Source organism: Pan troglodytes, chromosome 7, assembly GCF_028858775.2.
Source record: "Pan troglodytes isolate AG18354 chromosome 7, NHGRI_mPanTro3-v2.0_pri, whole genome shotgun sequence".
In the NCBI taxonomy this organism is placed as follows: domain Eukaryota; kingdom Metazoa; phylum Chordata; class Mammalia; order Primates; family Hominidae; genus Pan; species Pan troglodytes.
The window spans coordinates 107,594,078-107,608,841 of NC_072405.2; the positions used below are offsets into that span (position 1 = coordinate 107,594,078).

The 14,764-nt window shown below is 37.9% G+C and overlaps 1 long non-coding RNA gene across 2 annotated transcripts in view; it reads right to left on the bottom strand.

Moving 5' to 3' along the window:
* The window catches only part of LOC134810683 (uncharacterized), a 364,401-nt gene that overhangs the window by 153,694 nt on the left and 195,943 nt on the right, over nt 1-14,764 (bottom strand). The window lies entirely within an intron of this gene.

The window sequence follows — 14,764 nt, forward strand, 5'->3', positions numbered from 1 at the left end:
ATGTTCTTTCCAGCGCACTAAGGTTTCCTTCATGCCTTGGCTTCCCATGACAGAAACTGCACCCTATATATATTCTCTTATGACATCTTCAACTAGCCCTGTGAATACATATTATCATCTCTAGATTGGAGCTGAAAAAACAAAGCCTTGGAAAGGTGAGGTAGCTTGCCTAACGTCACTTAGTTAGCAAACAGCAGGGATGGTTCCAACCCAGGTTAGTCTGACTGTAGATCCCATATTCTTTCTGTTTTGCCATGCAAGTGGGTCTATTCTTCTCATTACTTGTTACTTTTACCTCACTTTAGCTTTTAGTCATTTTGCCTTGGCTTAAATAGCAACTTTAATACCTCTTTCCTTCAATGCTCTGTGAGGTAACTGAGGACAAGAAAATATGTTTCACTCAAGTCTCTGGTGGCCAGTACCTACATATCAAAAGTATGTTTATAAATGTGAAGTTGAACCCTATAGGAAGAATGATTGCAAAGAAATCTCGATTCACTGCGCTGTCTCTGTCTCTAGAGTTTTTGTACCTATTGGTTTGCCAACACTGCATTCAAAGAATATGGAAAGGAAACTGAAAACGGTGGAAGAGACCACCACCTCTTGCTATCTCCTAAAAGATCATTTTTAATAAACTGCAGCCTACCCTTGAAAACTATCTATCATAAGCAGAGTGCTGGCAACATCTCCTGAAAGATGATAGAGGTCCAGGTGGCCATCCAGATGCTGGAACATGCCTGAGGACGTGGGGGGATGTTTAAAATAATTGATAATTTTGAAAATAGAAAACAGTTTATTATATAAGGATATAAAGAATAAAATATTTTGTATGGCTCTACAGTGTGTTTGTATTTTGAGCTAAGTATTATTACAAAAGGGTCAAAAAGTTAAGAAAATTTAAAAGTTCATAAAGTTAAAAAGTTATAGCAACCTAAGGTTAATTTATTATTGAAGAAAGAAAAATATTTTTATAAAGTTAGTGTAGCTCAAGGGCACAGTGTTTATAAAGTATACAGTAATGTACAGTAATGTCCTGGGCCTTCTGAGAATGTATCCCATCACTAAGTGACATGATTGTAGTAAACTCCTTGCAGATGTTGACTAAGTCAAGGATTTTGAGATGAGAAAATTCTCCTGGGTTATCTGGATGGGGCTAAATGCCATCATACGTATCCTGGTAAGGGAGAGGCAGAGGGATATTTGACACAGAAGAGAAGGCAATGTAACCACAGGGCCAAGACTGGAGGAATGTGGCCACAAGCCAAGGAAAGCTGGGAGCCACCAGGAGCTGGAAGAGGCAAGGAACCTACGCTCTTCTAGGGCCTTTGGAGGGAGTGTGGCCCTGCTGACTCTGGTTTCAGCCCAGTGATACTGATTTCAGATTTCTGATTTGTGGTAATTTGTTAGAGCAGCCATCAGGAATTAATATACTAGTAAGAGCTTTAGTGCAAGGAGATAGAAGCGAATGACACACATGACAAGTAATAACTTAGGTACGGTATTCAGCACCTCTCCAGTCTTAAGCATGCTCAAAACCTTGGCTACCGCATTCCAGGGAAACCAGGCTATCCCCCACCACCAAAAACCCATGCTTCTTTGGACAGTCTATCAGTTCAGATGGAGGATGATTATTTCTAAGATGACCACTCCACCATCCACCAAAGTCCTGCAAAAAATAACTCTGTGTGGCTTTCCAGTTAGTTAAACCCCCCACGATCACGGGCTTCTCTTTATTATTAAATATAAGTTCTAATGGATGCTATCCTCACCTTCATTCTCATCCCTGTACCCCCTTGGATTTTATCTCCTTAGGCCTGAACTCCCACTGGTCCCAAACCTTCCACCAGGCCATTTGGGACTGCTACCCAATTTAAAGCACCTTGCTATATCCTCAATCTTTTCCCCATGCCTTTACTGCTCTCACTCCATCTGGGTTTTGCCTATCACATTGAGAACCCCAAGCCATTCATCCCGTCTATTGATCAGTCCCTTCTCTCTTCACTTCCTTGCCCACACGGTCCAGATCCTACAGCTCATTAGTTCAGCCGCTCCTTTGCCAATATCTTCAACTCCCTTACTCCATCTGTCCTCCTGTTGCACCTGCCTGGCAAAATCCCACACCCAAACCAATGCAAACATCTGGCCTTCCTCATCTCTACCTGGGCTTCTGGCATTCCTCATCTCTACCTAAGCTTCTGAGCAGTGGCGAAGAAAATCAAAATATCCATCAAAACTCTAGCTAATCATGGTCTCTGGCCTCACCTGGATCCTTAAGACAGTCTTCGCATTTTTCTAGTTAGCTTTCTCGACAGTGGCTGTATCAAACCTTCTCCACTCTTACCAAAGCCCCTATGACTTCTTTACCCTCTCAGCCTTGTGCATTTATTTATCCATTCATTGTTTCTTTCAACAAATACTGGCTGGGTGTCAACCATGTGTCAAATGCTGCACTAAGCATAAGGACAACACAGTGAAAAGACAGATATGGCCGCTGCTCTAACAGGACTTAACAAGCTACCGGAAAACACTCTCTCAGAAGACCACCTTTCTGAGAGAGGAGACACAGAAGCTATCTGAGGATTATTTCCACCTTCCTGTGTCCAGACTCACATCATTGCACCTTCCTTCTATCCTCCTTTTTTGTACAAAGAGAATCATGTTTCTCCTGTCAACAACCAGTGCCTTGGCCGATGCTCCAAGGTCCCTTGCGTCCCCACTCCTTGAACTCCTTGTTCTCTAAGTTATCCCTCTATCTTGAATTGCCGCCCTTTCTTTCTCTTTCCAATGTCTTTTCACCACCAGTGTTTAAAAGGTCTTAGGTCTTTTCCATCTAAAAAAAATATATAATTACTCTCCCAAGCTGCTGTCTTATTTTTCTCCTATTCACAGGCAAACTCGTTTAAAGAGTTGTCTGCGTCCCTAGTCTCTGCTTCTTGCTTCCCAGTCCCCCAAACACCCACTATAATTTGGCATATGCTCCACTCCCAGGCCCCGTCTTTCTTGACGTCTGTATAGGATTTGACACTGTTGACTACTCCCCCCTTTTTGAAACACTACTCCTTTAGTTTCCATAACACTACACTCTTCTGGTTTGTCTTCTGTCTCTCTGTGATAAGCAGAATTCTAAATATGTCCTCTCAAAATTCCCATCTCCCAATTATTCAATTAAACACTAATCTAGTTTTTGCTGTGAGGAGACTTTACAGATGGAGTTCTGGTTACTAATCAGCTGACCTTTAAATAGGGAGAGTGACCTGGATTATTCGAGTGGGACCAATGTAACCACATCTGCCCTGAAAAGCAGAAGAGGAAGGCAGAAGAGTCAGTCAGAGAGATGTGGCAATAGAGAGTCAAAATGTGAAAAGGACTTTTCAAATTGTGAAAAATGCCGGCTTTAAAGGGAGCCATGAGCCAGGGAGTGTGAGTAGCCTCTAGAAGCTGAGGGCATCTTCCATTCAGCAAGGAATTTTACCAATAACCTGAGAGAGCCTGGAAATGGATGCTCCCCGCTGGGGCTTCCAGCAAGGACTGCAGCTCTGCTAACTCTTTGATTTCAGCCTGGTGAAACTCTAAGCTAAGAACAAACTAAAAACCAGCTGAGTCATGCTGTGCCCAGACTCCTGACCTACAGAACTGAGATAATAAATGGATATTATTTTTAAATGATGAATTTGTGTTCATTTGTTATGGCCACTATCAAAACTAATACATTTTCTATCTGCTCCCTCTCTGCCTCTTTGGGGACCTGTCTTCCTCTATCTGTCCCTTAAACATCATTTTCTGTTCTACTCATTCTCGTGAGTAATATTATTAGCTCTATGCTTCCATTTCTATCTATATGCTACTAAATCCATAAGCCATAACTCTTTGTCAGATATCTCTGCTGAGTTCCAAACCAATAAATCCAGCTGTCGGATAGATATTTCCATCCATATGACTCAGACGCACTAAAACTCAACATATCCAAACTTGAACTCGTTATCTACCCCTATAGCTGCTCTTACTCCTGAGACCTCTATGGCATAATAGTTATCCAGCTGCCAAAGTCTAAACCGGAGCCTCATCCTGGCTTCTTCCTCTTCTTTGATGCTAAATCAAATCCCCACATGCTATCTATTCCAACTCCAATTTCCTCTAATCCTTCTACTTCCCTCAGTTTTTGCAGCACAAGTCACCATCATCTCTCATCCATGCTACTGCAAAAGCTCCTTACCGGTCTCCTCCTCTCCAGTGGTACATCCTCCAGTTCATTCTCCCAGCTGCAGTCAAAATATCACTCCTGAGATAAAAATCACTCTCCTTGAGGGAAATAGAATAGAGTAATATGACTGAAGACCAAGTTACCATTCTGAAGAATGAAGTCAAGAAAATCATCCATAACTAGGGCAAAAAGATAAAAAAAAAAAATGAAGGAAAAAGTAAGAGACGTGGAGGATTACTTCATGAGGCCCAATATCATCTATGATTTCTTAAATGTGGGACTGGGAAGTAATTTTTAACATAAGAAAATATTCCAAAGTTCTAGAAAGGAATTTCCAAGTGCCCTAGACTATTAATAAAAAAAAAGACCCATGCTCAGGCATATCCTAATAAAATTTCTCATCGGATGCCTAAACACCAGGGAGAAATATATTGAATCTACTAATATAAAACAATTTTAAATCTAGAATCCCATTTTCATCCAAACTAACTGACTAATAGAGGTCAAAAAGAAAGTATTTTCAAATATACATAAAGACCACCTCTCTAAATGAATTGTCTATGATGTAAACTGTGCCAGTATTTTAATTAACCTCATACAATTCTAGAAAGTCGTCACCTCTGACAGATATGATTAAAGCAAAACAAAAAATGTCATTCTACCATGACTTGTAAGTAAAGAAACCAGGATCACTTACAGTTAAATCCAAATAAGTTGGTGCATGTTTTGCAGCTGACCAGATTTTAGAATTTTGCTATCTCAGGGATAGATTATACTTTGATTCTTTGAATCACAATGGGATGAATTTCAGAACACCAAGAGACAGGCTGATCAAAGGATTTCACCACCCTTTATTCACTATCATATGCAATGTTTAAATAATATTTAGACATTGCTCATATTGATTTCAGCTCTCTGCCCAAACACTGGAAACACCAATTATGTAAACAGTCCCAGAATCCAGAGCTAGGGTTGCTTGCATAGCGCTTAAGGGTAGAGTATACAAAGAACGCCAGGAGCCTGATGCCAAGCCCTACAGGGAACTTTCAGGTTATAATTCCAGCAAGCCGATTATAGACCTGTGGCTAAATTTACTTAAAACCACCACCCAGGGTGAAATCCATTGTGAACACCAGCCATGGCAAAATCCCATTACAACTTCCTTCTGATACAAAGGCACATAATAAAAGAGCAAGCAATCAAGAGTCCCAACCAAAAGACCTCAAGTGGGGCCTCGCAAATATTTTTTCTCCATTTCCCAGATCTTGCAAGATAGGACTGTAGAGCCCTTGGGCATGCTGCTGAAAAACACTGGTTACCATTAGCAACCAATGTTTATTCCAGGATTTTGTTTTATTATTGGCTATAAGGATAGTTACACCAAAACCTTTCTATGCTACATCAGTGACACAGTGGAAGCTATTTTAATATTATAAACTCATGTGATATTTCAGTTTAACTCTAATTTTATCTTTTCTTTTCTGATTTTATGTAATCATTTACTGATTCATTTTTTTCCAAGAGGCCAGCTTTTCTCCTGTTTTCTGTATAACTGTTCCTAACAATTTTAATACACTCCTACTATATGTTGTCACCAGGTGTTTAAATTACAGTATTCTTCAAAACTTTCAAAATCTTAATTTTTCCACAAAAAAAAATTAACAAATTCACTAAGGCAGAAATAAAACACATTAAAAACTCACAACTAGAGAAGGGTACCTCTGAGGTAGGCTGAATAATGGCCCCATAAATTGTCCACATCCTAGTCACCACAACCTGTGAAGATGTTGCTTTATATGGCTAGAAGAACTTTGCAGATGTAATTAAGTTAATGATCTTGTGATGGGGAGAATACGCTGCATTATCTAGGTAGGATGAACGATGAAATCACAAGTATTCTTATAAGAGGAAAGCAAAAGAAAATACTACTATGGAAGAAAGGGCAATGTGGTGACAAAAGCAGAGATTGGAATGGCGTGCTTTGAAGGTGAAGAAAGGGTCCACAAGCCAAGGAATCGGGCAGCCACTAGAAGGGGAAAAAGGCAAAGAAATAGAGTCTCCTCTCAGAGCCTTCAAAATAAACTAGACTTGCCAATACTTTGACTTTAGCCCAGCGAGAACTGATTCCATACTTATGACCTTTGGAACTATAGGAGAAAAAAACTGTATTGTTTTACATCACTGAATTTGTGGTAATTTATTACAGTTTCAGTAGGAAACTAATATAACCACCCACAAAAAAAACCTAATTTATTTGGGAATTCAAAAACACTTTTCAAAAAAACTAGTTAATTAAAAGAGTAATTACAAACTATTTAGAAAGGAAAGGGTGTGTACTACATATTGGAGGTTAAGGGATTTGGCTACTGCAGTAAGAAAAAAAAAAAGTAGAGAGAGGATTCTGGGAAGACAGCAGAGTAGGAAGCACCAGTAATATGTCCCCCTATCTAGACAAAAATTGCACTGGCAGGATCTGTCTGATTTAACTATTTTCAAACACTGGAGTCTATTAAGTTTTGCAACTTTCAGGGGAAGTTTTGAATAGTAAACTGCATTAATTTTGATCAATTTCAGCTCTTAGCCCAGCAGCAGCTACCCGTCCCTCACCCCTCAGCCCCATGGCAGGTGGTTGTGCATGCGTTCCTAGAGCAATCTGCACACAGCTTGCAGGAGCCAAAGTGAGCAAAAAACATTCTGTCCTCCAGATATCAGAGATCTGTGCTCTGTGCTTTGATTGCTAATTTCTACTTCTGACCAAAGAGGTGCAAAAAAGTGTTGACAAGCTTTTCCTCTTCTGCCTGAAAAGATGTCCAAGGGATTGATTGATTTATTTATTTATTTATTTATTTATTTATTTATTTGGAGATGGAGTCTCACTCTGTCACCCAGGCTGGAGTGCAGTGGCATGATCTCGGCTCACTGCAACCTCTGCCTCCTGGGTTCAAGCGATTCTCCTGCCTCAGCCTCCCAAATAACTGGGATTGCAGGCACGACAGGTGCCACCATGCCCAGCTAATTTTTTTTTTTTGTATTTTTAGTAGAGATGGGATTTCACTAATGTTGGCCAGTCTGGTCTCAAACTCCTGACCTTGTGATCACCCTGCCTCGGCCTCCCAAAGTGCTAGGATTAGGGCATGAGCCACTGCACCTGACCCCAAGGGATTTAAAGTGCCCTTTCCACCTTATTTTTTTCTATTTTTTCCCTTTTGGGAGCCAGATATTAGACACTAGAATATTTTAAAATAACTGCATATGCAGGGAGAATTAGAAAGTGACCAAACATGCCCAGAGAAAGGCACAGGCTCAGAAAAGACTTGAGAAGATGTTGAGTTTACACTTCAGGCTGATCCTTGGCACAGAGACAACCCACAACAATCAAATCCAAAACAATTAAAAATAACAAAAACCAGCAAACCCTGGGAGAAGGGGAGAATTTTATTTCCAAAGTTACCACATTATTAGATTTAAATGTCTAATTTTTAACAAAAATTCACAAAACCCAAAGGAAGAGCAAAGAAAGGCCCATTCAAAGGAATAAAAAAAATAAATCAACAGAACTGCCCCTGAACAAGATCTGATGGCAGCTCTTCTCATCAAAGACTTTAAAACCACTCTTTTAAAGATGTCCAAAGAACTAAAGGAAAATGTGAAGAAGGTCAAGAAAATGATGTATGAACAAAATGGAAATATCAATAAAGAGAAAAACCTAAAGTGAAACCAAAAAGAAATGCTGGTGCTGAAAAATACAATAACTGAAATGAAGAATTTACTAGAGGGATTTCAAGTCAGATTTGAATAGGCAGGAGAAAGAATCCGCAAAAACGTGAAGATAGGACAATGGACATTATTGAGTCTGAGGAGCCGAAAGAAAAAAGATTAAAAGAAAGTGAACAGAATATAAGAGACCTCTGGGATACCATCAAGTGGACCAACATATGCATTGTGGGAGTCTCAGCAGAAGAGAAAGACATAAGGACACAGAGAATGTTTGAATAGATAATGGTTGAAAACTTTGAAAATTTGATAAAAGACATGAACATAAACATCCAAGAAGCTCAATAGACTCCAAGTAAAATGAACTCAGAGACCAACACCAAGGCATGATCCAACTTTCAAAAGACAAAAAGAGAGCAGCAGGAGAGCTCCTGAGAGCAGCACCTAGTCACATACAAGAAATCCTCAGTAAGATTATCAGCCAATTTCTCATTAGAAATTTTGGAGGATGAAAGGTAATGGGCTAATATATTCAAAGTGCTAAAAGTAAAAAAGAAAAAAGAAAAAAGAAAAGCCAACCAAAAATTCTATATCAGGCACAACTGTTCTTCAAAAACGAGGGAGAAATTAAGACATTCCCAGATAAACAGAAGTTATGGGACTTTATTACCACTATGACTTCCCTAAAAGAAAATCATGAGGGAGTCCTGCAAGGTGAAATAAAAGGACAGTAGACAGTAACTTGAAGCCATATGAAAAAATGAAGATCTTAATAAAGGTAAAAAAAAATGGACAATTATAAAAGCTAGTATTTTGTAATAACAGTTTTTATTTTCTACAAAAGTGTAACTACACCTTTTGTTTTCTACCTGATTTATGACTAATACATTTTCTAAAAGATTAGTCTTAAAGCCAGTATAATCATAACTTTGATTTGTAACTTCACATTTTGCTTTCTCCATAATTTAAGAGACTAATAGTTTATTTCTTGGGGGCACACAATGTATAAAGATATAATTTTGTGACATCAACAAATGAAAGGACTGTAAAGTAAAGGAGCAAAGTCTTTGTATGTTATTGAAGTTAAGCTGGTATAAGTTCAAATTACCATGTTATGACTTTTTTTTTCTTTGAGATAGAGTCTCACTCTGTTACCCAGGCTGGAGTGCAATGACACGATCTCAGCTCACTACAGCCTTCACCTCCCAGTTCAAACAATTCTTGTGCCTTAGCCTCCCAAGTAGTTGGGACCACCAGCATGTGCCACCACACTTGGATAATTTTTGTATTTTTAGTAGAGATGGTGTTTTGCCATGTTGGCCAGGCTGGTCTCAAACTCCTGACCTCACGTGATCTGCCCTTGTTGCCCTCCCAAAGTGCTGGGACTACAGACCCAGCCAAGAGTGTTATAACTTTAAAATGTTAAAAGTAATACCCATGTTAACCACAAAATAGTTACAGAATGTACACAAAAAGAAATGAGAGAAAAATTTAAATATTTTAACTACAAAAAACTGACTAAACACAAAAGACAACAAGGAAGAATATAAGGGATTAAAAAGCTATAAGACATATAGAAAACGAATAGTAAAATGACAAAGTTGTCTCCTTATCAATAATTACTTTAAATGTAAGTGGGACTGAGCGCGTTGCCTCAAGCCTGTAATCCTACTATTTTGGGATGCTGAGGTGGGCAGATCACTTGAGGTCAGGGGTTCATGACCAGCCTGGCCAATGTGATGAAACCTCGTCTCTACTAAAAATACAAAAAAAATTAGCCAGGAGTGGTGGTGCACGCCTGTAATCCCAGCTACTTGGGAGGCTGAGGCAGGGGAATTGCTTGAACCCAGGGGGCAGAGGTTTCAGTGAGCCGAGATTGTGCCACTGCACTCCTGCCTGGGTGACAGAATGAGTGAGACTCTAACTCCATTTCAAGAAAAAAAAAAAGTAAATGGATTACATTTTCCAATCAAAGGACAGAGATTGCAGAATAGATAAAAACATATGGCCCAGCTATATGCCATCTACGAAAGACTCACATTAAATCTAAAGACACAGATTGAAAGTAAAATGATGGAAAAAGATATTCAATGCACATAGTAACCAAAAGAGAGCATGGGTGGCTATACTAATATCAGACATAATAGATTTTAAGTCAAAAAAGTTTATAAGAGACAAAGAAAAACATTATATATTAATAAAAGAATATATTATATATAATAATTATAAACAATAATATGTAATAATTATAAACATTTACACATATGACACACCATCAAAATACACAAAGCAAAAACTAATGGAAATTAAGAGAGAAATCAATAGTTGTTTAAAAATAGTTGAAATCTCAATACTCCCCTCTCAATGGATAGAACAACCAGACAGAAGATTAGTAAGTAAATAGAGGACTTACACAACACAGTAAACCAACTACATCTACCAAGCATGTACGGAACACTTTACCCAAGAACAACAGGACAACAGGATACATATTCTCCTCAAGTGCACATAGGACTTTTTAAGGATAAACTATACGTTAGGCCACAAATTAAGTCTCAATAAATTTTAAAAGGTAGAGATCATACAAAGTTTCTTTTTTTACCACAATGGATGGAGTTAGAAATCAATAACAAGTAAAACTGGAAAATTTGCAAAATTGTGCAAATTAAACATCACACTCTTAAACAACAAATGAATCAAAGAAGAAGTCATGTAGGAAATTAGAAAATATTTACAGATGAAAGAAAACAAAAATATAACACACCAAAACTTATAGGATATGGGGAAAGCAAGCCATGCTCAGGGAAAACTCAAACAAATCAGCAAGAAAAAAAAAATCCTATTAAAAAGTCGGCTAAGCCCAGGGCCAGCCCCATCATCATGGTATTGGTAGCCTCGCCCCATCCATGTCATCCACGTCACATCAGGATGTGCAGTCTTCCTTGTCCTCTGCTAGTGGAATTTGCCTGGGAAAACCTCCACTGAATACTGAAATTGTTGCATGCCCATGGATTTCTTACAACAAATGGGGAACGTGGTGTTTCCCACCTCTTGTGGGTAGAAAGAAACTGCAGTCTGCCTTGAGGAGGCAAGAAGGCAAAGCCCGGGCAGAGCCTTGCTGCGGGAAGCATTCAGTGAGAAAGCAGGTTTAGATGCTTAGGAGGGCTGAGGGAGAAGATTCGACCAGCACTATCTTTGCTTCAAGTTTTAGGATGTCTGAACTTTCTGCTTTATGTTTTCAACCATCTTTTTTTTTTAATGGCATAACCTACATCTTGCTTTTAAAAGAAGTAGCCTCAAATTAAACTTCTTAAACTCTGATGCTCTGGGGCTAAGAACAACAAGTTTGGATCTCATGCCGTGTAATTTGATGTTTCATTCTGCTGCCTCCATCACAGAACAGAATCGCTTTCTAGAAAGGCAGTTACTGGAAACAGCAGAGGCTCCCAGCAGTGGGAGGGCTGCTCAACAATGCCTCCTATCTCCCCCAACACCCTTTTTTTCCTCTGAGGGGCCCAAGGGTTATGGCTTTCATGTCTAAGTGTGGGGACAGAGGAGGGAGAGGCAGAGCCTGGGCCCAGAGAGGACAGCCTGGTCTGAATCTGGAATAATTAATGCCACCCAAAGAAAAGGTCCTGCTACGTCCAGTGTTGTCTTAGATCTAACGATGCTGCTATATACAAAACACTGATCATCCAAAAGCTTGAATCTGTTCCTCCTTGAATGACCCTGTAGATGCTTGACCTCTACCATACCTCCATATCATTATTTATGTCTTTGTAGGAAAATGTGCACGTGCTCCATGCACTATGGGGAAGGGTGTGTTTTTAAATTAATAAAGTGTGTTACCATCAGCCATATAAAAAAAAAAGTGGGCTAAGGACATGAACAGACAATTCTCAAAAGAAGATACACAAATGGCCAACAAGCATATGGAAAAATGCTCAACATCACTAATTATCAGGGAAATGCAAATCAAAACTATAATGCAATGCCACCTCACTCCTTCAAGAATGGTCATAATCAAAAAATCAAAAAATAATAGATGTTGGTGTGGATGTGGTGAAAAGGGAACACTTTTACATTCTTGGTGGAAATGTAAACTAGTACAACCACTATGGAAAACTGTGGAGATTCCTTAAAGAACTTAAAAGTAGATCTACCATTTGATTCAGCAATCCCACTACTGGGTATCTACCCAGAGGAAAATAAGTCATTATACAAAAAAGATATTTGCACACTCATGTTTATAGCCACACAATTTGCAATTGCAAAAATATGGAACCAGCCCAAATGCCCATCAATCAATGAGTGGATAAAGCAAATGTGAGATATATATATGTATATACATGCACACACACAATGGGATACTACTCAGCCATAAAAAGGAATGAAATAATGGCATTTGTAGCAACCTGGTTGGAATTGGAGACCATTATTCTAAGTGAAGTAACTCAGGAATGGAAAACCAAACATCATATGTTCTCATTCATATGTGGGAGCTAAGCTATGAGGATGCAAAGGCATAAGAATAATACATTGGACTTTGGGAACTCAGGGAAAATAGTGGGGGTAGCAAGGGTTAAACGACTACACATTGGGTACAGTTTACACTACTGGGGTGATGGGTACACCAAAACCTCAGGAGTCACCACTAAAGAACTTATTCATATAATCAAACACCTCCTGTTCCCCAAAAACCTATTGAAATTAAAAAAAAAAAAAAAATTCCCCAAAAAAGAAAAGCGCTGGACCTTATGGCTTCACAGGTGAATTCTATCAAATATTTTTAGAGAATTATTACCAATCCTTCTCAAACTTTTCGAAAAAGTTGTCGAGGAAAGAACACTTTCTAACTCACTCTATGAGGTCAGCATTACCCTGATACCAAAGCCAAACAAAGACATCGCAAGAAAAAAAAAACTACAGGTCAATATCCTTGATGAACCCAGATACAAAAATCCTCAACAAAATACTAGCAAACCAAATCTGCCAGCACATTAAAAGAATAATACGCCATCACCAAGTAGGATTTATTCCTGGAATTTGAGAATGGTTCAACATACAAAAATCAATCAATGTAACACATCACATTAACAGAATGAAAAAATTTACATAATCACCTCAATTGATACTGAAAAGGCATTAGACAAAATTCAACACCTTCTATAATAAAAACAATTAGCAAACTAGGAAAAGAAGTAAACTACCTCACTAATAAAACCATTTATGAAAAACTCACAAGGAAGATTATAATTAACAGTGAAAGACGGAAAGCTTTTTCTTTAAGATGAAGAACAAGGCAACAATGCCCACTTTCACCACTTCTGTTCGACTTAGAACCAGAAGTTCTAGGCAGAGCAGTCTACTAAAAGAAATAAAAGACAACCAAATTATAAAGGAAGTAGCATTAGCTCTGTTCACATATGATTTGATCTTATGTAGAAAGCCCTAAATATTTCACATGCAAAAACTGTTATAACTAATAAATTAATTTAGCAATGTAACAGGATGCAAAGCCAACACACACAAATTAGTTGCATTTCTATATACTAACAATGAACAATCTGAGAGGAAATTTAAAAAATAATTTTATTTACAATAGCATCAAAAAGAATAAAATGCTTAGGAATTAACTTGACCAAGGAAATGAAAGACTTGTACAATGAAAATTATAAAAAATTGCTAAAGAAATTTTAAAAGACATAAGTAAATGAAAACACATGTCATGTTCATGGATTGGAAGACTTAATATTGTTAAGATGTCAATACTACTCAAAGCAATCTACAAATTCAATACAATCCCTATTAAAATTCCAGTGATGTCTTCAACTGGAATAGAAAAACCCATCCTAATATTCATATGGAGTCTCAACCCTGAATAGCCAAAACAATCTTGAAAAGGAATAACAAGGCTGGACGGCTCACATTTCCCAATTTCAAAACTTATTACAAAGCCACAGTTATCAAAACACTGCGATACTGGCATAAAGACAGACATATAGATGAATAGAATAAAATAGAGCCCAGAAATAAGCCCTCCTGAATATAGGGTACCAAGGGTGTCAAGACCATTCAATGGTTAAAGGACAATTTTTTCAACAAATGGTGCTGGGAAAATTGCATATCCACATGCAAAAGAATGAAGTTAGACCCTTACCTAACACCATATACAAAAATTAGCTTAAAATGGATCAAAGACCTAAATGTAAAATCTAAAACAATAAAACTCTTAGAAGAAAACATAGGACAAAAGCTTCATGACAGATCTGGCAATGATTTATTGGACATGATATCAAAGGCACAAGCAACAAAAGAAAAAAATAAATTGAACTTCATGAAAATTTTTAAAATGTATGCATCATAATGCCTTTTAAAATATGAGAAATACTTTGTACAACTTCACATTAATAAATGTGAAAGTTCACATGAATTGTATGCTTTTCTATGAATGTGTATGACTTATGAAGAGGAAGGAAAAACTTAATGAACCCATAATCACTTAATAAATTGTTTAGATTGTCAGAGAGTTATCCTGAAAATTATAGTAAGCTCAGATAATTTTAATGGCAAGTTCTGCTAAGCACACAAGCTCTGTGTTATTTAAAATAATACAGAGCATAGCAGGGTGGAGTAGGTGAGCTGTTCATCTCATTATGTGAGGCTGGCATACCCTTGACACCAAGATGGAAAAAAATAATAAAGAAAGAAAACTACGAACCTCACTTAGGAAAATAAATGCAAAAGTCATACAATAACAGCAAATAGAATATGGTAGTAAATTTTTTAAATATACATCATGATAGATTGAGTTTATGCTAATTATTCAAAGACATCTTTGTAGTAAGT